The 27,865-nt window shown below is 42.5% G+C and overlaps 1 protein-coding gene across 16 annotated transcripts in view; it reads right to left on the reverse strand.

Annotated features, from left to right (window-relative positions):
• The window catches only part of Nckap5 (NCK-associated protein 5), a 913,274-nt gene that overhangs the window by 323,251 nt on the left and 562,158 nt on the right, over positions 1-27,865 (reverse strand). The gene's annotated exons all lie outside the window — the stretch shown is intronic.

The raw sequence follows: 27,865 nt of genomic DNA on the forward strand, positions 1-27,865 counted from the left end.
GCAAATTCCTAGCCAGTCAGTGACCCTGTCTCAAAAAAAACCAAAAACAAAACAAAAACAAAAATAAACAACAACAACAAAAAAAAACAATGAACATGGTAGATGGGATCAAAGGGATGACAGTCAAGGTTGATTTATGCCTTCTACAACAGCATGTGCATATGTGTGCATACAAAGTTGTACATTCATGTGCATCTGCTCTCTCTCTCTCTCTCTCTCTCTCTCTCTCTCTCTCTCTCTCTCTCATAAAGAGTGAGACCAAGGAGGGTCTTGCAAGCTATGGAAACTGATTCAGTTTGTTTCTACTTAGAGCAAAAGGAAGTGGAGGCCAAGTAAGGGAAGCATAATTCTAACTGCTGCCACAGGAAATGCTCTGGAGTGAGGTGCAGCAGTTAGAGTTGTTAGCAGTCAGACCAATTTGGAGGCCTTCGAATAGCAAAGACAGGCAGTCATTAGGGACACTGAAAGGTGTGTACTCATGGCTTACCAAAAGCATCTCCTGTGGTAGTTCAGACCACCATGGGTGGTCTGTCAGAAGCCCTGGATTCACTGTGCGGCTTCATGCAGATCTCAAAATTCTTTCCTTGTGGGGCTGATAATGCTGATAAATTAAGCACCGAGTCTTTGCTGGACCAATCCCTCAATCATTTTATCTCAGCTAAATGTCCCTAAATGTTAGTAAATGTTACTAAATGAGGTAAAGTTAAAATGGTCAGAATTCAACAACTCAAGACACAGTGTATCAACACACTCCACAGTAAGGACAATGACAGGAGAAAGGAGAGTGGACCTTCCTTTTCCTAGTGAGAAGGTGGTTAGGGAATCCTGACTGTGAAGATGGTTCCTTAATTGCCTGTGGCCAAGCTCAGTGACAGGAGAGAAGGATATGAACACCGACCAGGGCAGGGAAGGAAAGAGAACTCTCTAGGTGAATGGTAGCATTGCAGGTGTAAGTGAGTGCCTGCTCCAGGGCTGGAATGTGGACTTCTGGAAGACCTAGAGGGTACACTGTGTGCCAGAGTTGTCAGCAGCATGGATGGAAATAGACAGAGACCCTCAGATTCCACAGGGCGGAGGAGAGGTCTGTAAGGTAACTCCCCTGAGAAACACCTCCTCACCACTGAGTTCCCACTCAGTTTGTACCATCTGTGTGTAGCTGGCTTGTTAACAAACAAGGACTTAAAGCTATTTGTAAATCCCACCACGTGGGAGAGGGAGAAAGAAGGACTGGGATGGCTAATGTTACCTGTCAGCATGGGCCATATCTGGAATCAACTAAAACCTGAGCATCTGGGCACATGTGTGAAGAATTTTCTAGACTGGCTCATCTGAGGTGAGAAGACCCCCTCTCAGTCTGGGTCACGCTGGTAGCAGCTCACGTAAAAGGACAGGGAAGAAGAAAGCTTTTGCTCTTCTGCCTGCCTGCCCTCGCACTCACTGGCAAATTCATCTACCCTGCTGCTGAGGCAGTCCTTTGCTGGTACAAGATCAGTATAAGTTTAGGATTCCAGAATATACTGAAGACCAGTTGAAGCAGCTAGCCTCATGGACTGGTCAGTACAGGATTTTTGGCCTTTCTGTCATGAGACAGCCATTTCTGGACTATCGAGAACACAGCATGTAAGCTACTTTAATAAATCCCACGTATATGTTAAATACATGAAAAACTATTTCCTACCAGTTCTATTCCTCCAGAGAATCCAAGAAAACACAAAGATCAAAGTGTCGATGCTAGCTTTGGCTGCACAGTGAGTCAGAAGTAAAGCTGAGCTATGGGAGAGTGTGTTTAAATAAAAAGAAGCGGCAGAAGATGACCTCACCAACCTACAAACAATTCTACTGCAGTTACACGCCTCTCCCGACACTTCCCCAGTTATTTGACAGTGAGAAGTATTCTACTTTGGGGAAGAAGATAAATCTAGATTAAAACTCTAAATTTGCCTCCTAGTTTGGTCAATTATATTTTTCAATGAATTCTTTGTTTCCATCTTTTCTTTAAACAAATGATATTACTTCTGAAACTACTAAAACCTCAGCTCTAGAGTCAGGCTTTGATGGTTCATGTTCCTTTCTGTGTGATGGCAAGGTGGCTTAGCAGGTAGCGGTGTGTACTGCTAAGGTGACAACACGAGGGGGATTTCTGAGACCTTCTTACGGAAGGAGAAAGCCAGCTCCTGGAGGTCATCCTCTACTTCCACAAACGGGCCATGGCACAGGCATGTCCACACATCAAGAAGAAATACATGCAAAATAACTACATTAGAAATAAATGCAAAAACAAATTTTTCATTAGAAATCAATGCAAAAAAATTTAAAAAAAACAATACAAATCTAAGGGGCCTTCTAGAAGAGACCAAGCAAAACGAAAATGAATGGAGACAAACCTACGGGAAACATGGCTTCACCCACCAGCAGTCCACAGCTGTTCGTGTCAGGCTTGATGGCTTCTAAATTTATCTTAAACTCATTAAAGCATGCCCATGTTTGAAAAAAATGGTAAGTGTAACTAACACACAATTAGACAAAATGGCAGAAAGTTTAGTATTTTTGCCGATTAAAGATCCAGGGGAGGAGAGGAAAGGGTAAGAAAGAGAAAGCGGCAGAGAGTGACACACAGGAGGAGACAGAACGACAAAAGATATGAAGAAGACATAGAGGTAGGAGGACAAGACAGAGACAGAGAAAGATGTAAAGACAGATACAGAGAAGCAGAGACAGCCACAGACAGACAGACATGGCTAGAGAGACAGAGACCAAGAGCAACAGAGAAAGTGAGGGACGGATAGGGAGAAAGACAGAGTGACAAAGAAAGGCAGAATCAGAGAGACAGAGACTGAGAGATAAAGAGACTGAAAGAGATAAAGAGGCACAGAGACAGAGACAGGGAGACAGAGAAAGAGAAACAGGAAAACTGTGGCTAAGAATACAAGACAGGGATCAGAAGCCTATAGTTTCAGATAAAACACTTTCTTCCCAACAACTTCCCAGACTCAAGCCAGGAAAGCAAGCCAGGCTACTTGGAGGTTAGCTGACTGGGAAGAGAAAAATGTGGTTTCAGAGGTTACCTGCTCTCCTTTCTACAGACGTTAAGCAGCCATGAAGTCCACGGAAGTGGAGCTGCTACACAAACAATGCCTGTCCCCACATATTTCATATATGGCTGGAGCCATGATCTTGTTTGCGTCAACAAATACGAGCCATCCCCTTGAAGGTAAAGATTTAGGGGCTCAGTTAGCACTGAAGAGTTTAAATCAAATTCTGCCTTGTCGGTACATAAAGCTTCCCTCAGGCTCTTCGTTTCTCTAAGTGGTAAGCAAGGCAATGATTCACCAGTGAGGGAATGCTCTTCTTTTCTTCTGGAACATTCTGCTTCATCAGGCCTATGTAAAACAGTATCAATCAACACAAGCTCCACGCTGCTTCAGGTTAGCTCTGAGGAATCATAGTCCTGGGAGCTCATTTACTTCAAGGAGCAGGCAGCCTAGCTCTACATCAGCCGAAAGATGATGCTTCTGTCTATGATGTAGGAGGCGTAAGTAAGTGTGGAGGAGGGGCTGGGGTGTGGAGTTGGTAAAGAAGCTGATTAACATGCGTGAAGCACTAGGTTCCATCCCCAACACTGGATAAACTGGATATGGTGGTGTATACCTGTGACCCAAACACTTGGAAGGACAGCAACGTTATCTCCATCTACACATCAAGAACAGGGCTAAGCATGAGCTACACGAGACCCTGACTCAAAAACCATTAATATACACATGTAGGAAAATGGTCATATAGTCCTTTGCTGAGATGGTCAAATGGGTTTTATCAATTTTCAAGTGATTTGCTTCCTCCAGTCAGGTTCACAGTAGGACTCCAATGTTCCACAAGGTTCTCTGACTTCCTGATTAAATTAACTCATCTATCAATCCAGTCAATATTTGATGAGCAGTAATGAATCAGGCACTGGAAAGAATGCCCGGGACATGGAGGTATAAGGCACACATGGTCCCCAGTCTGGTAGAGCACAGCATGCAGTAAGGTTACTGCTACTCAAAGTGTCACAGGAATCTCAGTACCGAGTGTGAGGAAGTGTCCAGGTGCTTCAAGAGAAATCAATGCAGAGGGCTGGAATAGCTTAGGGTGCAATGCTCTACAAGCATGAAGACCCATTCCATGTTTGATCCTTAAACCACACATAAAAAGTTGGCAGCACACACATGAAATACCAGAATTAGGGAGGAGATAAGCAAGTGCATTAGCTAACTATCCTAGTCTTATCAGGAGCCCCCGGTCCCAGTGAGAGACTCTGTATAAAAATATAAATAAAACAGATGACTCAGCTGATAAAAGCGCTTGCTGTGGAAGCATAAGAATCTGAGTTTGGATCCCCAGTACCCACATAGAACGTTAGTCAGGGTGGTGCACTCCTGTAATATCAGCAATGGGACAGGAGAACAGAGACAGGAGGATCCTTGAAGTTTGGTATCTAGGAAGTCTAGACAATGTGTAAGCTCCCGGTTCAATGAGGGACTTTGTATCTTGAGAAATGAAGTGAGGAAGAATCACCAACTGAGGAAGAATCCTGACCTATGGCCTCCATGCACACATGTACACACGTGTATGAGCACCTGTACTCATGTGCGCGCACGCGCACACACACACACACACACACACACACACACACACACACACACATGTTATAGTCCTATTGGAATACAGGTGGATGGCAAGTGCATGGTTGTCGATGAACTGAGATCTGGATAAACAGAGGAGCTTATCAGGAAAGAAAGAGAAGTGGCCAGGAGTGGGAAGTAGGTATCTAACTGGGAAAGTGAAGGGAACTTGGAGGAGTTGAAGGAGTGGGGGTCAAAGTGAAGCTGGAGGGTGAAGTGGGAACAGGGCACATGTGACAGAATTTCTCCACACACTAACAAAGTAAAATGTTACTGAGCAGGAAGTGTGTGTGTGTGTGTGTGTGTGTGTGTGTGTGTGTGTGTTTGTGTGTGTGCATGTGTGTGATGTACATGGGTGTATATGCATGCGAATGTGTGCCTTGGTGTACATAAATGATACGTGTGTACATATATGTCTGTCTTTGTGTCAATATCTATAAGTGCAGTGTTGTGTCTCTCTGTTTGTACATGAGCCTATATGTGTGTTCATGTTTCTCTGTGTATGAATATCGGTTTTTTCCTGGATTTGCATGTGCATGCGTGGTGGTGGTAAGGATGAGATGACAGATGGGTATCTGAAGCAGTGAGGAGTGTGAGCTTGAACAGTTATCAGAAGGGGAAGAAGATGCTGCAGAAAGAGCCCACGTGGGAGCTGACTAAGCTTATGATGTAGATGACCTTGGAGTTTGACAGCCAGCTTGTAATTTGGATTTTTTAGTATGCAGTTTGCCTAACAATGTCAAATCACTAACACATCCTTAGCTCAAGGTTTCTGATGCCACCTGCAACTGACTTTGGAGTCAGCAGAGGGGAGGGCAGAGAAGAGAAGCAATGCTTGCCTCAAACACAGATTCCTTGGCAAACTCTGGCCCCAGTGAGTTGGTATCTGGGAGAGGGGCCAGAAGTCTTTTATTCTAGAGAACTTTCCAGAACTGACATGTAAAGTTCAACAGCCCCAACACAAGATATAAATGACCTTCATGTTCCAAAAGCTTTTGGCATTGCTAATTTGGTTTAGTATTTATTTCTTTTTGGACAAAGTTTCACTGTGTACCCTCCGCTGGCCTATAACTTGCTATGTAGTCCAGGCTGGCTTTGAATTCCCAAAGATGGGGTATGGCCTATCTCTCCCTCAACTGATATTTCTCCTGGAAATGCTTTGTGTGTGTGTGTGTGTGTGTGTGTGTGTGTGTGTGTGTGTGTGTGTGTGTAGAGAGGATCTTGTGAAGACTAAAGTGTCTTTACATTCACTAAACTCTAAGTAACTTACAATGACCTTGAACTTCTGATGTTTCATCTTCCTCCACTCTAGTGCTCGGGGACATGTGTATTACCATGTCCAGTTTTGTCATTAATCAGAAAAACAAAGAGAAAACTGATGGTTGAAAACAGTACCCACAGGAGAGTGAAAATGAGAGGTGCTTAATGGCAGGCCACAGGAATGGTAGGGGTAAGTCAGAGAGATAGATTTCCCCACAGCTTATTAAACACCACCACTTCATCTTCTGAAGTCAGAGGCTGGCTTCTGCACTGGTGTTTCTCTATGTTAGCACATGAAAACCTGGGACTCCAGGGCCCATGGGTTGTAACTGCTACGTCTGTGGAGCAGATGGCATTAAGAGCCCACCGCTGTGTTGGGTGGCTTACAGAGAAAGTGATACTAAGATTTTAAAGCATCAGTCTCTGTCTACATCCCAACTTTCTTGGAAGGCTCTCCTAATATGCAAAACATGTTTGACTGTCTCTGTTTTTTTTTTTTTTTAATGATAGATAAAGAAAAACATACGTACCAGATTCCAGAATAAGGTATAAAAGTAGAAACTGGTTACCAAAATGAGTTCATAATATCTCCCTTAATTAAAGTCAATGAAGGCTAGTAAGATGGCTCAGTGGGTAAAGGATTTACTGCCAAGCCTGACAACCTGAGGGTGATCCAGAGTCAGACACAATGGAAGGAGAAAATCAATGCTTACAAGTTGTCCTCTGACCTCCACATGCATACTATAGTGTATGCACTTGAAAACACACACACACACACACACACACACACACACACACACACACACACACACACTTAAATTTAGTAAAAACTCTAGAGACCAAAGAAGGGGTAGGCGTATGCACACCTACAGGTCAGCAGGTGTGTGTGGTTGTCCAATCACATGTTACAAAACTTAACCTTGGAAGTCCAACCTCACTTTGACAGCACTTCCTTTTGCTACCGTACTTCTGAAGTATGCTGCTGTGAGTGCCTGACTCAGGACCACAAGGCACGCTGAAGAAACTCACATCAAGGCAGAGAGAAAGATACTATATTACGTTTATAACGTTCTGATATTCCACTTGATGGTGTATAGCCAATCTTCTCAAAGCCAAACAACAACTGCTTTGCTGTCTTCATGTTTTTAACTGATTTATTTGGAGAGTAATATTTAGACCAGGCTGGCCTCCACTACCACACAGTGTAATCAAGGCAGTTCCTTCTGTTTCTGCCTTCCAACTGCTGGACATCCAGGAATGTGCCAGGTTTACATAGTGCTGAGGACCAAATCCAGGTCCCTGCATGCTCGACAGGCTCTCTCCTGAATGAGCTGCAGCCCAGCCCTGGCTCACTGTCAACTGAAAGTCTGTTCTTCTCTAGGCCAAGTTTACAGACATTAGTTCACTAAGGTGAGAACAAGTAAACATCTGAAATCTACATCCGTTCCCCCTCTGTTCCAGTCCAGTTGTGTGTCAGTATTTATTTCTCTGCTCAACTTCTCCATGTTTTGAATGCAATGTACAAACACAGGATTTGGGGGGATGGTTCGGTGGGTAAAAGTGCTTGCCATACGTGTGGGAGACTTTATGTTGGGAAAACCAAGAAACACATAAAACCAGGATATAGCAGTTCAAGCAGTTGCAACCCAGTGTTCCTATACGAGGGAGGGAGGAGAAACAGGAAGATCCCTAGAGGCTCACAGGCTAGCTATCCTGGTATGCATACCACAAGACTATACAGAGACCCCACCTCAAAAAAGGTGGAGGGTGAGAGCCAGGACCAATGCCTGAGGTTTTCACCTGGCCCCCATCTATGTGCCATGGCCTTATACACCCCATACAAGTTAAATACAATCCACAAACATAGCACAACTCAAAACTCTTCAGGCTTTATAACTCTATAATTTTAATCACCTGTAAAACTCAATTTAAGAAGATAAATACTTAGAATCCCATCAGAGATTTGGAATACTTAATATATAACGTATTTAGGATTAGATCTGTCTATAAGACTTTTCTGAAAAAAAAATCCCTCTGTGCTCTTCCCAATATGCAGATTTTCCTCTGCACTTAAAGAAATCATCATTTAGCCGTCCCTTTTTCTTGGGCCTTTGTATAATTAGCACATTCCTTATCGTGTCTCTGGGGAATGAAGGGCCTGCAGAACCACATTAGGTAATAGTTTAGAACAAGGACCTGCAACATCTCCCAGAAAAGCTTGCTGGACATGGGCCATCTCCATAGGCAATTATTTGTGGGTAGTCTTGTGGTTCAAATAGGAATGCCCCACAGACTCGTGTGCTTGAGTTCTTGGCTCATAGGAGGTATCACTATTAAGAGATGTGGCCTTGTTGGAGTAGGCATGCCTGGCTGGAGGGAGTGTGTCACTATGGGGGTAGGCGTTAAGATCTTATATGTTCAAGCTATGCCCAGTGTGGCTCCCAGTCTCTTTCTGCTGCCTGTGGATCAAGATGTAGAATTCTCAGCTCCTTTTCCAGGAACCATGTCTGCCTGACTACTGCCATTTGTTCTATCATGATAAAAATGGACTAAACCTCTGAAACTGTAAGTGAGCCACAGTTAAATGTTTCCTTTATAAGACTTGTGGTGGTCATGGATTCTCTTCACAGCTATAGAAACCCTAAGACAAGAGTAATATAAAGATTAAAAAAAAAATAAAGCAAAAATCTCTTCTTTTTATTAATTTTATTTGACAATTTCACATATGTATATAATCTATTCTTATTACCCTTTCACTGATACTCTCTTTCTACCCCTATTAACCTCCTTCATCCCCACCTGTCCCTTTCCCAAATTCATGTCTTCAGCTTTCATTTTGTGACCCATTTAGGTTTACCCGAGCCTCTGTGCGAGCACTACACTGGACTTATTCACTGGTGACTGAGAAAGTCATCAGTTGGTACACGATCGAAAGCAATGACTTCTGCTTCCTCCCTTAGCCTCTCGGTAGCAAGCAGTCCCTTAAGGAGGAGTCCAACCCTAAGCCTGACTGTTGAAGAACCCAGTCCCATGAAGACCCAGTGCAGGCATCCACTGGTGCTATGGGTTTGTGATTGCAATGGCTCTGCCATGCATAAAAGATGATACTTTGAACCCCTTCTGGTTTTTACATTTTTCTCCCACCTCTTCTGCCTCCTGCTATCTCCCAATGTCCCTGAGTCTTAGAGGGGATGACACAAATGACTTGTTTAACACTCTTATAATTGGAGTAATCTACTACTTCCTGGTTGGGTTTGAGGCCCATTCCACAGGAGTGATTCTAGCTCTGGCAAATACTTGGCAGGAGAGCTCTTAGGATCTCAGTAGATATCAGTGTTGTTCAGTGAAACGACATAGTATCAGATGTCTTCTATTTATGTTTCTACTCGTAGACAAATGCACTCAAGTTAATCTGCAAAGCACCTCTTGACTTTTATTATGGTTTTATCAAATGACATGGACACAAAGCCTACACATACAGAGATGATGGTAATAGTTGCCAACTGTGTGTGTGTGTGTGTGTGTGTGTGAGTGAGAGAGAGAGAGAGAGAGAGAGAGAGAGAGAGAGAGAGAGAGAGCGAGCCCTGCATGCACATGTTGAGGAAAAAGGTCAGCCTTAAGTGGCATTTCTCAAGTGCTGCTTGTCTTTGGGTCTTTTCTGGAAGTGTCCCTCACTAAACAGGAGCACGCTATGTCGGTTCTACTGGGTGTGTCCAGTGAGTTCCAGAGGTCTACCTAGCTATGCTTGCCCAGGGCTCAAATTCCAAGTATGGGCCACTCCCTCTGTCCTGTTTTCCATGTGTGCTGGGGATCCGAACTCAGATCCTACTTCTTGCCTTATAAACATTTTACCAGTCAATACCAATGGCTCTTCATCTTTTGACATCTGTAGGTACCTGTGGTTTCTTAGCTTGAGGACAGGACAGGAAATAATGGGGAAGTGAAGCCAACATCCTGCCTTGGCAAAGTTTTCAACGGTGTGTTTTCCCTCTGAATACCTAGCCATAGGTCTCAGCTACACACTAACTCATTGCAAACATTGAAAATGCAGTCATTTATACTCGAGCAGATAAGGTAGAGATTAGGGTGGGATTAGTATGAAATGTTAAATTCTTCTAGAACTCAAAAGATACTGAATAGCATTGAATATTCAAGAGTACTAGTTTTCTTATTGCTGAGGCAAAATACTCAACCAGACGCAATCAATACATGGGGAACATTTGACGGTACAATCTACCATGCAGGGGAGGTGTGATGGCAGAGGCTTGAAGCAGCTGCTCACACGGCATCCACAGTGAGGAAGCAAAGGGAGATGAATGCTGCTGCTCAACTCACTGTCTCCTTTTTATTTAGTCCAAGACCCTGGGTCATGGAATGAAGTTGTCCAAATTAGGGTGGGATCTCCATCATTGACATCTCTCCGAAAACTCCCTTATCAGCACACTTAGAAGCATCTTGGCAAAGTAATTTTAAATCCAGTCAAGTTGGCCATGAAGACAAACTATCACCATCTTTCAACCTCAAAGTTACACACGTAAGCCCACAAGTATGCTACATACATGAAACATCTAAATGTCCTAGTCCCCTTTATACACGAGAGAATTGGCTCGAGCAGTTATTAAGAATCCAGATTCCCACTAAGTGTCAGAACTAAGAACTGAAACACAATGCTAATTTCACTTATGGATTTCCCCATGCCTGCACAGATTTATTCTTAACAGTGATCTCATCTGAGGACCTGTGGTCTTTATTTTCCCATGAGCTATGCTACTGTCAAGCAGCATAGTTCCAGGCTCCTACGACATTATTTGAGCTACTAATTCCATCACAAATGTTAGGGCTGGGCTCAGAATAGGTTTAACAAACCACTACCACTCAATGGCTAATGATGATCTGATTAGTTCAAAATGAAAACATATACTATGATACACATCAATCAACTGTCACAATGGTGGCATGAAGGTCATGGGGATTATCAACTCCCTTTCTCATTTGATCCATAGCCTGTGCAAGAGGCGCTAATTCATACCTGGTATAATTAACCTGATCAAAAATATATGACCCAGGAAGCCCTAGTGGGGAATTCACAACTCCTATTTTGTGAAAGGGGCATATTGTCAAACTGCTTTCTAAATACTTACGCCTATACTCGTGGTGAGCGCTCATCTCAGCTTTCATCACAGACTTTTCTGTCAGCAATAGGTAGCAGTGAATGTAGAGACTCATCATTGACCTAAGTGCTGAGGACAAATGACTATTGAAGGCTCAGCCCTACACGGAACATTCTGTGAAAGCCCTCCAAGACCCACCGAACACCACTGCAGAAGGGACATAAAGACTCTAAGAGTTGGCCAGTATGGATGAACTCACCGCAGCTATGGTAACTTGCACAAGACCTGTTCACCATCAAGCCAACAAGAGCGGTCACTGTTACAAGCAGGCACTAAGTGCACTCGGTGGGTTACAACAAAATTAAAAAGATAGAAAGGTAGAAGAATGGCGGAGGATGCTAAGGGGAGTGGGGTTGGGTGGAGAGCTGGGATAGATAATATCAATGTATCCGTGTATAATGTTATCAAAAACTAAATAAAAGATTAAAACAATACTCAGAGCAGCAAGGCCAGAGACTGCCTGACAGGCACTCCTAGGCACCCCAGCAACATGAAACCGTGATTTATTGAACCTTTTGTTTTGAGGTGATGGAGAGGGTGCTCAGAAAATATGGCTGCTGTAGCGAGTACTTGAGCAAATATCACAGCCAAGTCCCTATTTCCGGGGACTGCTAGCAGCTTTTGTTCCACACTAGCATACTAAATTTTAAAAGTGGGAGAAAAATAGTGTGAGATAAATCACAGGATTTTAAAAGAACATCCCAATTTGTTCACAGTTTAACATTCCCGCTGCCAGGCAAAAAACATATAAAACTCCCCCTCTTTCATCCCCGGATTTGACTCACAAAGTGAATGAAGCACACAATGAAATCTCGGAGATTAAATGTGTATGATGGATAAGAGGGCAGGGTGTTTGCTTTATGTGCCTGAGATGAACTCACAGCCATGGGCACATCAATCCTCTTCGTCTCTGCATTACTCTCCACTCAAAACACTTCTTGATATCACCAACTACCTTCCATATTGAGCAGATTCCCACAGTTACATTAATAAATTCTCAGCTGATGCTTTTACTGCTTCCTCCATCCATCGGTAACATTTATTTCTGTAGCACAGGTTCAGTTCGAAAGGTGCTCTGCATAGAGAGAGGCTCCAGTGGAATGGGAAGGCGCCAAAAAGAAGATGTAGTTTTTATGGAAGGTAGGTTCCAGATGTCTGGACATCAGGAATTAGAGAAATAAGGTTGTCTGAGCATGATTTGGGAGGGGGGAGTATAAAGTAGTAAGAATGTCCCATGAGGGCCGCAAAGGACTCAGATTCAACTTCCAGCACATACTGGGCTGTTCATGTCAAAATAGCCTGTAATTCCAGTTACAGGGAAGTCAACACTCTGTTCTGGATTCCACAGGCACCTAAAGTCATGCTCACACACACACACACACACACACACACACACACACACACACATACACTTCTTAAAAATGAAATAAATACTTAAAACAAAAAAGAATGCTACATAGATAGAAAATAACACAACACAGTTGGTGAGTGATTGCCCTTAAACAAACAAAAAGACAAATTTATAACCTGAGGTTAAAATCTGTAATTTCTCCAACCCAGTTTCTTTAAGGAATTAACAGGGTAGGGGAGCCAAAGAGCTTCCAAAGGGGAAGCTGAGCACCTGGGCTGAGCAGTGGCTGTTCCCCAATGAGCTGGAAATTCACCTAGTGACCTCTCATGGTACGTGCTATGGCTACCCCAACAGTGTCCTTTACACACACTGATGTGACCTGTGGCTAGACAGTTGAAGCACATACTGGGGAGATAACTCGGTCAGTGAAGGGCTTGCTGTCCAAGCATGAGGACCTGTGTTGGGGATCCTGAGAACCCATGTAAAAGACAGGCCTAGAAGTGTTTGCTTGTAGTCCCAGCTTTAAGGAAAGAGACTGGCAGATTCCTAGGGTTTGCTAAGCAGCCTTGTTCAGGTCCCTGTCACAAACAAAACATGGAGGATGGCACTTGAGGTTCTCTTCTGGCATACACACACACACACACACACACACACACACACACACAGAGAGAGAGAAAGAGAGAGAGAGAGAGAGAGAGAGAGAGAGAGAGAGAGAGAGAGAGAATTCTTTGGAGAAATTTAATTTAAAATAAATGCAAACAGAATAAAAATTTCTATTTTGCTGCAAAGGAGCAAGCTCAAAGACATGCCATTAAGTGAAACACGGCCGTCTGAAAGGCAAATTCCAACATGACTCACTGACTTTTAAAACTCCCCCAAAATGGACCTACAGAATCATACAGCAAAGTGTGGTTACTAGAAGATGCTGGTCAAATAACCCAAATTATCAGTAATACAGGAAGAATATGTAGATAGTCCACGCGGAACATAGTGATTACAGCTACTAACAATGGACTCTTTACGTGGAAATTACTAAGATGTACATTTTCAGCATTCTTATCCCAAGAAAAACAAACGACAAACATGTGAGGTAATGTATATGCTAATTAACTTACATTCGCCATTCCACAGTGTTTACATCTATCAAAGCATCATGCTGTATACCGTGAGGGTAAAAAAGTTCAATTTGTCAATTAAAGTTTTTTAATTAAGTAAGATTCTGTCTTATGACCCCCCCATCAATTCTGATTGTCAGATGTTCAAAGTTTACTCCAGGAATTATGGTCAATACCGGATCCTTTTATGTGATCAATGGACGGCAGAGACATATTTATGTATCTTCTGAGTTTGTTAAACTGAACTGACTGGGAGGCAATTGCTTCTTGTCAAAGAACTCTCTAAGTATTCATAGGAGGCAGCAGCAATAATAACTCTGCAGGCAGGCCTTGACTTATGATGGTTACACTTAACGAGCCATCTTTTTTTTTTTTTAACTTTACAAGAAAGGAAAAGCAATACGAGTTTAATAGGAGCCACACTTTGAATGTTGATCTTTTCCTGAGTCAGTGACATGTGGTTTGACCCTCGTTTGCCATGCTGTGCAGCAGTGGAGAGGGATAGCACCGAGTCACAGGCTAGATCATGACATAGACAGTGAACTCTATTGCCAGTGTGTTTTGAATATAGCTACTTATTAAGTTACATGAAGAGAGTCAGCCTTTATTATAAAATAGGCATTGTGCTCAATGTTTTTATTTGACTGTGGGCTAATACAGAGCTCTGAGATCTGAAGGTAGCCTGGACTAGGCTGTGACTGCTATCATATCTTTTAACTCAACACTTCGGAGGCCAAACAGAAGGCTCAGCAGGTAAGAACACTTACAGCTCTGGCCAAGAACCCAAATTCTGTTCTCGGCACCCATGTCAGGCAGCTTAGCTTGTAACCGCCCATAATTCCAGCTCAAGGCTAATGGAAGCCCTCTTCTGCCTCCATGAGCATTGCACACGAGGGCATGAAGGCACCCATACCCACACCTGTGCAAACACAAGCACACACATGCGCAAACCATTAAATAATTTAAACATACAACACTTTGAATTTGTGATTGGTTTAAAAAAACATAGAGCCATGGCTAATTAAGGAGAATTTGCAATAATAATAATTCAAAAGGAAAAGAGAGTTAGCCAGGCCGCATCAGTAAAGAGATGCTTTCTATGGGATGTCAGGTCAGGATGATTGCGTATGTCTATCCAGGATTGAGATGTACAGTGGATCCCCAAAACCACACCAAGTACAGCACAAGAAGCCATTCAATAAATGTCACTGTTGGTTCGTTAATATGCTGATTGACAGATGGCATCACCTATGTTGTTACCGCTGATGACATGAATACAGCTCAATTAGTTAAGTGTTCCTAAGTGCTTTTAACAGAAAGTAGACAGGGGTGGGGAGGGGTTAGGGGCAGGAAGCTGGAGAGATTCATGCAGGGGATAGAATGAGACTGACTCTACATAGCGAAGTCTGGTCTCAAACTCCTGATCCCCTTGACTCTAAACTTCTAAGTGCTAGGATTACAGATGCTCACCAGCCAAACTAGCTCAGCTAATTTTCTAAAAGGTTTTTCCATCATTAGCATAAAGCACCAATAGAACATTTGCTTGTATGATGAAAATACCATTAAGGCAATTTCCTCCCTGAAGATGGAATGGCTTGCGTGTTTTCACTTTGTTGTTGCTGCTGTGATAAAATACCTTGACCACAAGCAATTTAGAGGAGGAAAGGACTTATTTCAGCTTACAATTGCAGATTGTACTCCATCATTAAGGAAAGATAAGGTAGAAACTCAAAAGCAGAAACTTGAAAGGCAGGGCTGATGGCTATCCATATAGAATTACCCTTGACCAAAGAACTCATACCACAACCAAAGATGTACAGCAAGAACTATGGAGGGTGCTAATTGCTAGTGAACTCACAGGCTGGATTATATTCAACGAGTATTTTTATACTTTTCAGGATCACCTGCCTAGGGATGGTTCTGCTCACAGTGGGCTGGGCCCTTCTAGATTAATTAACAATCAAGACAACTCTTTATAGGCATGTGCACAGACCAATCATATCTATATAATTTCTCAATTGAGAGTTCTCCTCTCAGGTGACCACTGGCTCAGGTGACCACTGTTGAGTGGACAGTAAAGTTGACCAGGACTGCGTGCTTATATTTTAATGATAATACCACCATATTCACCTCATGGCACCATAGATAACTTGTAAGCCAAGTTACAGTCTTGGAAATGTCTATAGACTGAGTCCCAGCCTGAATTCCTCCAATTTTCCTGGAGTTACTGAAAAGAACAACTCTCAGGGGTTTGGATATCACATGTACTTTTGAAGGTCACAGATGGAAAATTTAGTTTAATGTTTAATTTTGAGTGTGTGGGAGAGAGAGAGAGAGAGAGAGAGAGAGAGAGAGAGAGAGAGAGAGATCGAGATCACCAACTTGCACCTAAATAGAACTTAAAATGCAAACACTGCATTTTATTTAGTATAATTCAGATAACATCTGGCCACTTATGAGGCAAAATTCTAGAGAAAGATGGTGAGACTCAATAGTCTGAGGAGTTTTCCAGAAGAAATTCAGCTCCTAATACTGTCCTGGTGTGTTTTTTGACATTCAAACTATTATTTTTATCCCCCAGCCCCTGGAAATGTCAGGAAGTCCTCAGGTGAGGTGTCTCTTTGTCATGGAGTGGGAAGTAGATCCTGTCAAGCCACTCACAGCCTCAGTGGGAGCCAAGAGGCAGAAACAGCTCCAAAGGGGCCAGGTGACTCATCCTTGGTAAGAGGGAAGGAGATTTATAGAAATTATCAAAAACATTAATAGACTCCTAAAACCAATTAGAGACATCAGAATATGGAAGAGTTATTTAAAAAGTTCATCTGAAACCTGAATAAACAATTTTTTTCATATCAAAAAAAATTCAGGCTATTTAAAGAGAAATAACCTGGCAAATTGGAGTTCCAAGACAATTGGCTCTCCCAGAGACCTTCTATCGTTCTCCATAAGAAATGGCCAACTGCATTTACCCAGTGGTCATCTTAGTGTCAAGTAAACTTGGGTACTTTCAGCTGATGATGTGAGCTGGGTCTGAGATTCAAGTCTGGGACTCAGAGGTAGAGTGGTTGCTGTTAATCTAGATAGATATGGGTGTCTTTTCCTTGCATGTAAAATCAGTGTGAGTTGGGGGTGAGAGAGGACTCTCAGCTCTAAGATACAATGACCTCAAATCCCTGCTATGTTTTCTAATGTTTCCACAAGGCCTCTAAGTCCATTTCCTCTCTACATGGTGATTGACCCTCATCTACTGCACCTGAACTTGTCCTTAGAAAAACACAGGTCTGGGAAGACAACTCAGACAGGAAAGTGTTTGCCTTGCAAGCAGCAGGATCTGAGTTTGATCCCCAGAACCTGCATACACATAACAGGTTGACTGCAATCCCAGTATTGGAGAAGCAGAGATGAGCAGCCCAAGGACTCTTTATCTTGAAAACTAGACAAGCTCCTGGTCAGTAAGAGGCACTATCCATAAACCAAAACAAATGTGTGATATGTGATGAATGGCAGCCAAGATTCTCCTCTGGCCTCCCTACAATAAACTGGTAACATAGTCCACATAAACAGGACAAAACAAAAGAATCTCATAAATATCACCTGTTTATATCTTTGCCACTACAGGAAATAAGAGATTATCCTAGCCGCTTTGAGTCACCTGAGAGATGTGTGACCATGTTACAGAGCATAGCAGAAATGAGCCCAGGCCTCCTGCCTGACTCCCACATGGACGGATGGCGCTCAGTTGTCCATCTCTCTCTCAACCCAAACCCCAGAAGGCACTGTGAGCCACAGACTTTCCCAGATACTGGTGGAAGAATCAGAATTCTTAGGACAGCCTGGAAACTCAGCTCTGTGTAGAAGTCCAGAGCTGTTTGAACAGAGGGCTTGAGTATGATGCCAAGCCCTGGAATCTCTTTGTCTATAACCTCTGCCTTTCCAGGGCCTTCTGGTATAACAAGAAAAATGTCTTCATTTGGTTAACTTTAATGTTGGCTTACCAGTTAGGTCTCTCAAAAGGAGGTCAGGCCTGAAGTTAAGTTGGGAGGCAACTCTAATTAAGGCAAATTTAGAATTTTATCGTTTTGTTTGTGTGTATCTATTTTGTATCTATGATTTCCTCTTACTAACTCATTTTACAGTACTGTCCATTAGAACCTTCCCACAGCTGAGTTTTCTCTCAAGGATATGCTTCCCATGATCAATCATTCTACTACATCTCGCTCATTCTGTCTGGAATGGTTGTATGGGGCCAGGCATACACCATCATTTTCCTGAGTGACGCCATGGTATGTGTACACTTTGTACACTGACTCTGGAGCAGGAAACTCACTACCAAGGCATGTACTGGGGATGGCTGGGATGATGTCTCCATAGCTCTCATACCTTTGGTAATGCTACACACCTATAAGTTGGTCAATTGGAAATTAGGTTGTTGTCTCTGGAGTTATCAAATCAACTCACAGTTTCCTGCTTCCTTCACCAGAATAATCCATAATCCTTATTGCCTCCATAATCAGGCTGCTATCTCTCATCAGAGTACCCATAGTCCTCTGTTTCCTTGTCCTACAATGGCCATTTTCCTCTGTCATTTGCCATCAGAGTACCCATGATCCTTGGCTTTCTCTTATCAGAATACCTATGATTATCTGCTTCCTCTGAGTTCCCATAGCACCAAAGGTACTTTCCTTTATTTAAAGTTTACTGTCTTCCAGGAACCAATTCCACTTCTTCCTTCCCTAGAAGCTCAATGTCTCCTATACAAAAGGGACTGGACTGGATACTCTGAGAGAACTACTGCTATCAGGGAAATGAAGATAATACCTGATTGTAGCCATCTTCAGTTAGCAAGAAAGCAACATGCAAAGTTGAACTGTCCTGTTGCCCTGCTAAAGCTGTGGGAATTATGAAAATCCCTATGCTCAGGCCACACCCAAGCTAATTAGTTCAGAGTCCCTGGAGTATGAGCAGGGCATGCATAATGTGATTGTGTGCATGTCCATGCATGCATGAATGTGCATATGTATTTGTGTGTGTGTGTGTGTGTGTGGTGGGGGTTGCGCATGCACGTGCACGCATGTGTGTGATATATTTATGTGTGCAAGTGTGTGGCCTGGAACTTGTTGTCAAATAGGCTTCATGGCTGGCCATGGATCTGCCCCCACACTGCTGGGTTTACAAGCATGTGGCGGCGCCACACAGGTTCAGAGAACCAAACTCAAGTAGGTCCTCACGCTTGCGCGTAAGGCACTTAGCCCACCAGACCATCTACCCCCTCAAGATGGGTAATGTTGGAAGCTGTACAGGTGACTGCCAGACATGGCTGAGTTTGAGTAATATGGGTACAGAATACAATTAGTACTATCCCCACCAAAGTATGGAATCTAGCCCACAGCCGCCTGACTTACTGTACAACACTCGGAAAGCCAACTGCCTGTGCAAAATGAAGCTTCCTCCATGATGAGGTAAACTTAACTTCCTGCTCTGGCTATTGGAAAAGGCTAACATGTGGATCAAATGACTGCAAAGGAGATATTAATTATTTCTGTGCCTGTTCTCACTATCATTCCCTGGAGGTAATGTTGAGATGCTCAGAAGGAAAGAAGTGCTAAAAATACACAAAGAAGAAAAATGCAATAACAGAAGGCTTGGAAAGAAAATCAAATACAGTGACCCAAGAGAAATACAGCCTAATTTATATCTTGAGGGCATGTTTACAAATTATTTTGTAAATGCAATAAAATAGATTGTAGAGTATTTGCAAAGGAGCTGTTCTCAGATCATCACTTGTAATTACAGCAGAAACTTCCTCATTCAGACTAAGGCATCAACTTCGCCTTAGCAGGCAGACAAAGGGATTGCTGTGCTAATTCATTCGTTAATCAATTAATTTGGTACACAACAAAATGGATTAGAAGTGAGTTATCAAATCTACCAAAAGAGGACACATTTGGGTGGCAATCTCATCCGACAACAAAATCAAGCAGAAAGAATCTTGGCCATTCATTTATGCAGGGACGGCAACAAAAGCCATGGTGAGACATGATTTTTAGTGGGTTTAAGGGGCCATGAACTTGGTTTATTAGTAGGTGCCCTTCACAGGACTACTGTGGTTATCCATGGAACATCCTAAATGTTCCCTGAGTTCTCTGGTATCTGATTGTTTTCTGCTCATATTAACTTCCACAAGTTCTGTGCAAAAGGAATCACACAGTGTTATTCACATTTAAGCGAGGCTGCTGGCTGATAGAGATGGAGGACAGGGAGACTACAATGCTTACCAGACTTCTTCAGTATCTCCACTTTTTAAGAGTTGACTACGTTCAGGGACATGTTAGCACAACCCGCATACTCCAAAAGCAGCAAAGGTAAGGCAAGTCTTAGCTGGTTACGAATCATTTATCATCTCCTCCCCCAGTCAATCTCAATGCTATTAGAGGCAGTAAAAAGCTGGTCACTTTGCATCTGGTCAGAGGATGCTGCCGTTATCTCACCTTTTCCATTTTACCCAGATCAAGAATGATTCCACCCACAATGAAGGTGAGTTTTCCCATAGGCATGCATAGAGACCTACCTATCAAATGTGTCTAGACCATGTTAGATTAAACAATTAACTCTAACTACCACAGAGGAAGGAAAAGATCTTGGGTGTGTGACTAGTTTGGACTTCCTTTGAGATCTTTCCTTGGGCTCTCAACATAAGGATCAGCTGGTTACAAACCATCTCCTGGGGTGTATCAGCTACTTTTCAGTTGCTTAGAACACCATGACAATACCCTCCGTTTCAGAGGGGATACTGTCCATAGTGACAGGGAAAACATGGTGGCAGGAGCGTGAGTCTGGCCTTGAAGTCAGAAAGCAGAGTGATCACAATTACTCTTCACATGGGAAACTTCACACAAAAGGAACAAGAAGTGGGGATAGACTATAAAACATCAAAGCCCATCCCAATGACGTACTTCCTTTCGCAAGGCTTTACCTCTGAATGGTTCTTTAATGGTGCCACTAACGAGGAAGCAAGTGTGCAGATTATACAGTCTTTCTTGGAGCATATCCCTTTGTTTGCAACATTTCACTCTGTCCAGCCTCATAGATTCAGCAACTACCGTAGATTTGGCCTCTCTGACGAGCCAGTCATTGTCTGGCTCTCCAAATCAAATCAATAACCGTCTAATACACAACAATCTGATCAGTTTTGTCCCGTCAGTGAACTCTAGCTACACCCAGATTGTCACCGAGGAACTGAACAAGTCTCAATGATTCCCACACATTAAATCAATTGGGAAACAAAACTATCAAAGACATGAGTAGCCCAGGTTACTTGCTGAGGAATTACAGGAGCATATTATATGTTTAGACCAGACTAGATGAGAATCCTATCACAGCCTAAGGCCTTTGGTTGCTATTGAGTCCCAAGGAAGGCATTTTTGAATAGATGGTCACCTTATGCAAGGTTACAACGTGCTGAGCAATACCTAGGCCCAAGCTTTGAAACTCATGAAGCCCATGACACTGCTCAAGATGTGGCTGTCATTCCGTTAACACATTGATCTTGCAAGGGCTTCAGTAAGTTAACAAACCTCTGTTAAGGTTCCATTCCTCTTGCCTTTCTCCCAAACCATTCTCCTCTTATGACAGTTGTGGTCACTCTGCAAACAAAACGAATAAGGAGGGCTACTTTGGCCTTTTCCACTCCCTTATGATTTCCTCATTCTAAAAGAGTGAACCCCTCTACGAGACTGCTTCTACCTTCATGAATCAGCAGTAAGTCAAGTCCTAAAACTTAAGCCCAGTGTGTTAGCCTGGGGTGAGTTAAGGAGGTAGGTCAAAGTTCAAGCATGGATACTACGATTTGGCTCTGTTCAAACTCATTTGTCTCCCAAAAGGAAGATAGAACTGATAAGCCCATTTAACAATCTCAAGCATCTCAATTTACCCAAGCTACACACTTACCAAAGAGAGCACCATCTTTTAGATTTTTGTACCTGGGCCTTGCTGACCTATACGATATCTGAGTATAGTAGAAGTCTAGCCTTGTGCTAAAGTGAGCTGGGAATGCATCTCTCCAGGGCAGCATTCATTTATAGGTTATATCTATTTCAGAGGGGAAACCCTGTTCTACTTTAACTCAATGAGAATTCAGTTCAAGGTTTAAAATACCCACTAGTAAAAGTCTCCGGGTCAGACTATCAGGTTTAGGAGGAAATTAAGAATGAGGAAATAGAATCAGAACTCAGAAGAACAGTGAAATTCTTGAGAATGAGGTAGGTTGTAATGCTCTTGGGGAACTCCTCAGTTTGTTTCAAAGATTAGTGCCAGCATTGTGTAGTGTGCTTGTAGGCTGCAGAGGTAGAGTTGGCTTGGTCCCTTAGGCTTACTGGGTGAGCCAGTCTAGTTTAATGAGAACGTTGTAGGCCACGAGGAAATGTTGTTTCACAAAAGCTGGTGGCACCCAGTAGAAGTCTCAGCAGATACAAACACTTGATCCTTAAAACCTGAGTTTGATCTAGGGGACACCCTCACTCCACAGTCAAAGGAAAACAGCTACTCCTGCCAGTTGTCCTCTGACCACCAGATATGCTCACCCTGCCAAATAAAAAGGTAGGGATGACACTGGATGTTACTCTCTGGCCTCCACAAGCACAGGCACACATATCTGCGGTGACCTGTGCACACATACAAACACATATGCACATACCAGCATTTGTGCACGCACACACATCAGCATGACTTTGGGATTATGAGTTCAAAAAAAAAATCACTAGTTATTGTAGCAAGAAGAAATTACTCCTAAAATGAGACTGTTTTAGAAAATTCTAGAATTCTGAGAAGTAATTACTTTAGGTACAAAATCATAAAACTCATCTTGTATAGTCATCAAAAGGCAAATGAACGCCCACCCTCAACAAAGGGCAGTGTGTTTTTCTATTGTGAATCAAAGCACATACTTTGATCTGACCTTCTGTGAATAAAGGACACTGCTTAGAACCAAGCAAAAGAGGAACTAAAAAAATTGCTCCCTCAAGGGATCATTTCAGTCCTTTAAAACTTAACACATAATAAAAACACTCCATTTAGCACCTTCTCCACTCCAGCAGCAATTCAGAGTTCAGAGAGATTCTAAGAAAAGGGCAAATCTCTCAGCGCAGAATCAAGAGTCTTCCTAAGTTTATAGGCCTCAGACATAAATAACAGCACTCACTAAAAATATTTCATATCCCAATTATTTATCATTTTATAAATAACTGTGCCAAGACTTCTCTACTCTCTCTACAAACAGCAGAACTTTAGATCCCATTTTTTTCCCCCTTAGCTTGTACATGTGTACTGGATGAATTTACTGCTCATCAATGTTTTATATCTTTTCTTCAGGTTAAAATAAAAATGGTAAAAGTGGGCCAACAGGATGGCTTAGTGGATAAAGATACCAGATGACTAGTGTGCGCTGGATCCCCAGGACCCACATCACGGAAGGAGACAGCAGGCTCGTGTACACTGTCCTCTGGCCTCTATAGGTGTGCAATAGTACCTGATTCCTTCTCCACCCCCAACTCCACAGAAAAAGGAGATAGGTAAATAAATGTAATAGCAATTTAAATGGCACGGAAAAAGAGGAAACCCTTTGTAAATAGCTCATATGATTCACAGTGGCGTCTCTTCTCTTGGCTATGTGACTGCCAGGGTGTATACCAAAACAAGTAAATGTAGGAACCACTCAGTATTGAAGAATGCATGCTGTGTGTGTGTGTGTGTGTGTGTGTGTGTGTGTGTGTGTGTGTGTGTGTGCTTACGTGCTTAAGAAGGCTAGGGATTGTGGGGAGAACTCCGCTCCAAACTCTAACTTCATTGTCTCCCACAATAGGAAGGGAAACTTGTGATTGTAATGGGGCAGTATTCAAGCATCTCCCTGGTTCCCAGCCAAACCACTGTGGACCATAGAAAGTACTAGATTGTTCTGTCACAGAAGACATCAAAACCAAGCATTAAAACCATGATCATGGTTTTAATTCAGTCGATTCAGGGCTGTGGCCACTGAGTTGACTCCACGGCTAGTTCTTTAAGTGATATCAAGATTCAGACAAGGCTGTGAAGAGCCAGAAAGCAAGACCTTTCTAACATACAAATCACACACTTTAATTTTTGCTGTGCTGCCTTGTTTGTGAAAAAGAAAAGAGTATCATGGTAACAGTTTGTAAAAAAATGTACATTTTATGCCCTGAATATGGTTATTAAAGATGCTTTCAAAGAAAGCCGTTTCTTCTTTCTTTTAATGTTAAGGAACATATTTTTTTTAATTCTGACTTTTCTGTGTGGGGTACTAACAGTTTTGGTTTTGTATCTCTGAGTAAACTTAAATCATGATGGTAAAAGGAAAACAAAGTTTGAGATAACAAATTTCCCATTGTTTTCGGTAAGAGTTATAACTATAAGCAACATGGATTAAGCACAGTTGTTCAAAGGCTGCATCCAAAGCCCCTCAGGTCCACCCCAGTAACGCATATACAGGAGACAGTGGTGCATACTTGTAATCTTAGCACTGAGGAGTAGAGGCAGGATGATCAGAAGGCCATCCTGGCCTACAGAATGAGTTTTAGTCCATTGGAAAGGCATTTATAACTAACGTGTCAAAAATTAACAATTTTCCCAGGCTGGTCTTAAGCAGCAGTGTTGCAGTCCCAGACATTGCTGTGAACATTCAGTGTAAAACAGACAAGATTAGCATGTATATCTGAGGCTGGGAGATGCTTCATCAGATCCAATCCCTAGAACCCGTGTAAAAAGCAGGATGTGGTCATGCCCATCTATATTCCCCATGCTCTTGGGGAATAGACAAGGCAGAGATGGGAGAATGATCAGCAAGCTCACGGGCTAGCTAGCTTGAAACAGAGGGCAGTGACAGAGTGGGAGACATCGTAGCTCAGAGCATATTGAAAGGAGAGAACTGACTCAATTTGTCCTCTGATCTCCATGCATGTGCTATGATATGTCTGTTCTTATACTCCCACACGGAAAGATTAATTAATATTAAACACTTATCTTTGAGATGAACGCATCTTAGGATAACCAGGAACGGGGCATTACTCCATAATTAATCATACCTTGTAATTATTTTGAAGAATTACTTAAGGATGAACAAAGTAATTTAAATGTTGAACCAAGTGGCATAGAGTGGAAATTTTTTTCTATAAAATACAGAAGGGGTAAATATGGTCACCTGCATAATATGTGTATACCAAAATGTCACTGTGATGCCTAGTAGTTTGCACAATTAATGTAAACTAATAAAAGTTACCCAAGGGCAATCCATGAGAATTCTAAGCTGATTTAGACGTGGATGGAGGACGAGGTGCCTTCATGAAGCCCATGTTTGGAAGCGATGGTCCTAGGCTCAGATTATAGGGCTATCCAAGAGGAGAAAATGGAACAACCAAGTAAGCCAAACTCCAACAGTGTGATCCCTCTTCTAGTCCTTGTGAATGATCAGAGTTCTATAAATTCTCTACTGCGACGACCATTTAATTTGTTGAACTCAATCTCTACTCTACTTTTATGGCTACCTGTTATGCCAACTAAAAGGACCTCTGTTCAATTCTTAGCACCCAGCTTGATGAAAAGTCAAGCAAATGCCAGGTGCTTGTAATCCCAGTATAGCAGAGGAAGAGACAGGCAGGTCCCTGGGACTTACAGGTCAGCCACCCTACCCTACTTTGCAAGTTCCAGGCCCAGGAAGACCTTGTTTCCAAAAGGTAATCAGCACCAGGGGAACAACATCAAAACTGACCTCTGTCCCCCATTTTATTACACATAGATCTACATGTATACCCCCACATAAATATACATGCACGCATAGACAAAAGAAACAGAAACAAGAACTCTCTCCCTGTGTTGACTTCTAAGTGTGCAAACAGAATAGAATTCTCAAGAAGGCATTTGACATTTTATTCTTGTGTCATTTTAACAACATTATAGCCCGCTGAGGACATTTATATTTGGAACTCCCCAATTTAGTTCCAAACTCTTTCTAAAGCATGAAAAATGAGGAGCACAGAGACTTTCTGTGTGAGGTCCAAAGTCTTGTTCCTCGTCCCATTTGGCTGTCACATTTTTAATGAATTAACTTATGTGATTCAATTCACATTCCTTTTTTTTTTTAAAGGAAGTTGAAGCACGAGGGAGTACAGCAGCTAAAACAGAGAAGCATTCAGGCAGCTGGGGACACAGGGGCCCGTGAAAAGCCAATTCATCACAAGTGCTATGAGTATTCAAGTACATCCAGGCTGCCCGTGGGTACGCATCATGGTAGAAAGAGAGGCAATGTGTCTGCCTCCTAACTGTTGTTCTGTTTCACAGATGCTCCATGACTCTCTCTTGTGTGCAATTGTAGCGTGGTTTGTCAGTACGCCTGGAATATCCAGAGAGTAGGAGCCACAGAGTTAAAGAGAGAGGGAAGCAGATGAAGACACGGGGGTCCCCTAAAGAAAACTTCTCATGTCTTGCATTCCTCCCCAGAGTAATGAGCCCATCCCAGTGTACACAGGAGCTTCTCTGCACATATGGATAATGGCTCCATCTCTCAAAGATCGGCACTTCCGCTGTAAACCTGAGTGCTACCACTCCCTGTCCTACATGCTTGTGACTTTCTTCCTTCCATAGTGTATGTATGAGTGCAAGTACAGGTGTGTGTTCACATGTGGACTTATCCACATGGAGGTCAGGGGCCAATTTTGGTTGTTTCCCTGAAGCCATCTACAATGTTTTGGTTCTTTTTGTTGTTGTTGTTTTTGTTTTGTTTCATCTTGTTTTGTTGTATTGTTTTTTGAGACTGGGTTTCTTTTGCCTGGGTGTCATTGGTTGAACTGCACTAGCAGGCCAGTGCAGTCCAAGGATCCTGTGGACTCTGCCTCCCCAGTGCTGGCATGACAAGTGTGTGTGCTACCACACCTTACTTTACATGGGTGTTAGGCATGGAACTCAGGTCCCCTGCTTGCACAACTACTTTACAAGTAGAGTCATCTCTCCAGTCCCTACCCATTTATAGTAATTTTGAAACAGTGAGTTTTTGATCTGGGTTTTTAGAATGTACCCAGCTTTTAACCTCAACACACAGTGGTTCTATGTAATGGCACTCAGGACACCTGGAAATATCTGGGACTCAATAGTTATCTATGGCACCAGCTTAAGGTAGACACAAGAATATCCACTTTAGAGGATGCTGGACACACAATCTTAATAGAGCTTATGATACCAACCATTTGTACCTTGACAAAAGAGCTGGTCTTTATATACTCGGAAGTAGGCACAGGATTCCTGATTTGTGCCCATATTAAGTGATGGTCTATAGAGAATGGGAAGTCCTAGGCAGGGTCTCTTGAGATGAGAGCATGCAAGGCCATCTGGCTTTACTAGAACACATTTAAACACCCAGGTGAAGAATTGTATGTGTTTAGTCCTAGCACTGAGAGTATAACATATGGATGACAGGGGCTCCCTGGCCAGCCAGCATAGCTGAATTAGCAAGTTCAAAGCTAGTGAGAGACCTTGTCACAAACAAGTAAATGGATAAAGCCTAAGGAATAACAGCTAAAGTTGTCTTCTAGTCTCTATGTGCATACGTGTGCATGTATACCATATAAACCATATACACCTGTACAAAGAGGCACATCTCACACACATGTACATGTGTGCATATGTGTACATACATATACATACACACAGCTGTACAGGGGTACATAGAGTTACACAGGTACACACATAGGTACATGCATATAGGTACATGTACATACACAAGCATGTACACTTGCACACAAATGACCTTATACATAAAATGTGAGATAATGAAAATCATTTAAATTAAAAAGAAATGGTGAGAGTGGCACAGGGGCATTTCTTCAAATTTTAGGCAGAAATACCTATCCTATTTTGACTGCATTCACACTGAATAAGAAAAGTTCTACTTTACACAAGGACGATATTATGCAATGTACTCAGGAAGGTACCCAGCAAAGAAAATCTGACCCTATTTAATGTGTGCGAAAGAATAGGTGTAGAGCTCAAACACCAGATACTATGGCTCTGCTATTCCATAGTAAATGACAACAGAAGTCTCCAGACAAATACTTGCACCACCCAGGAAACCCAAGCAAATTACAGCTTTCCCAGAGGTTGAACTTTCACACAGGTGTGTGGCTCCATCCAGAAAAATGGTACAGGTTAGAAAATCTATGTCAGGTGGAGTAAAGATATCCCATATTAAGAAGGACCAAATTTCCTGGCTATTGTACAAAATTCAGTACATGACCTGAGAAAGATGCATAA

The sequence above is a fragment of the Rattus norvegicus genome, chromosome 13 (assembly GCF_036323735.1).
Source record: "Rattus norvegicus strain BN/NHsdMcwi chromosome 13, GRCr8, whole genome shotgun sequence".
NCBI classification, from domain to species: domain Eukaryota; kingdom Metazoa; phylum Chordata; class Mammalia; order Rodentia; family Muridae; genus Rattus; species Rattus norvegicus.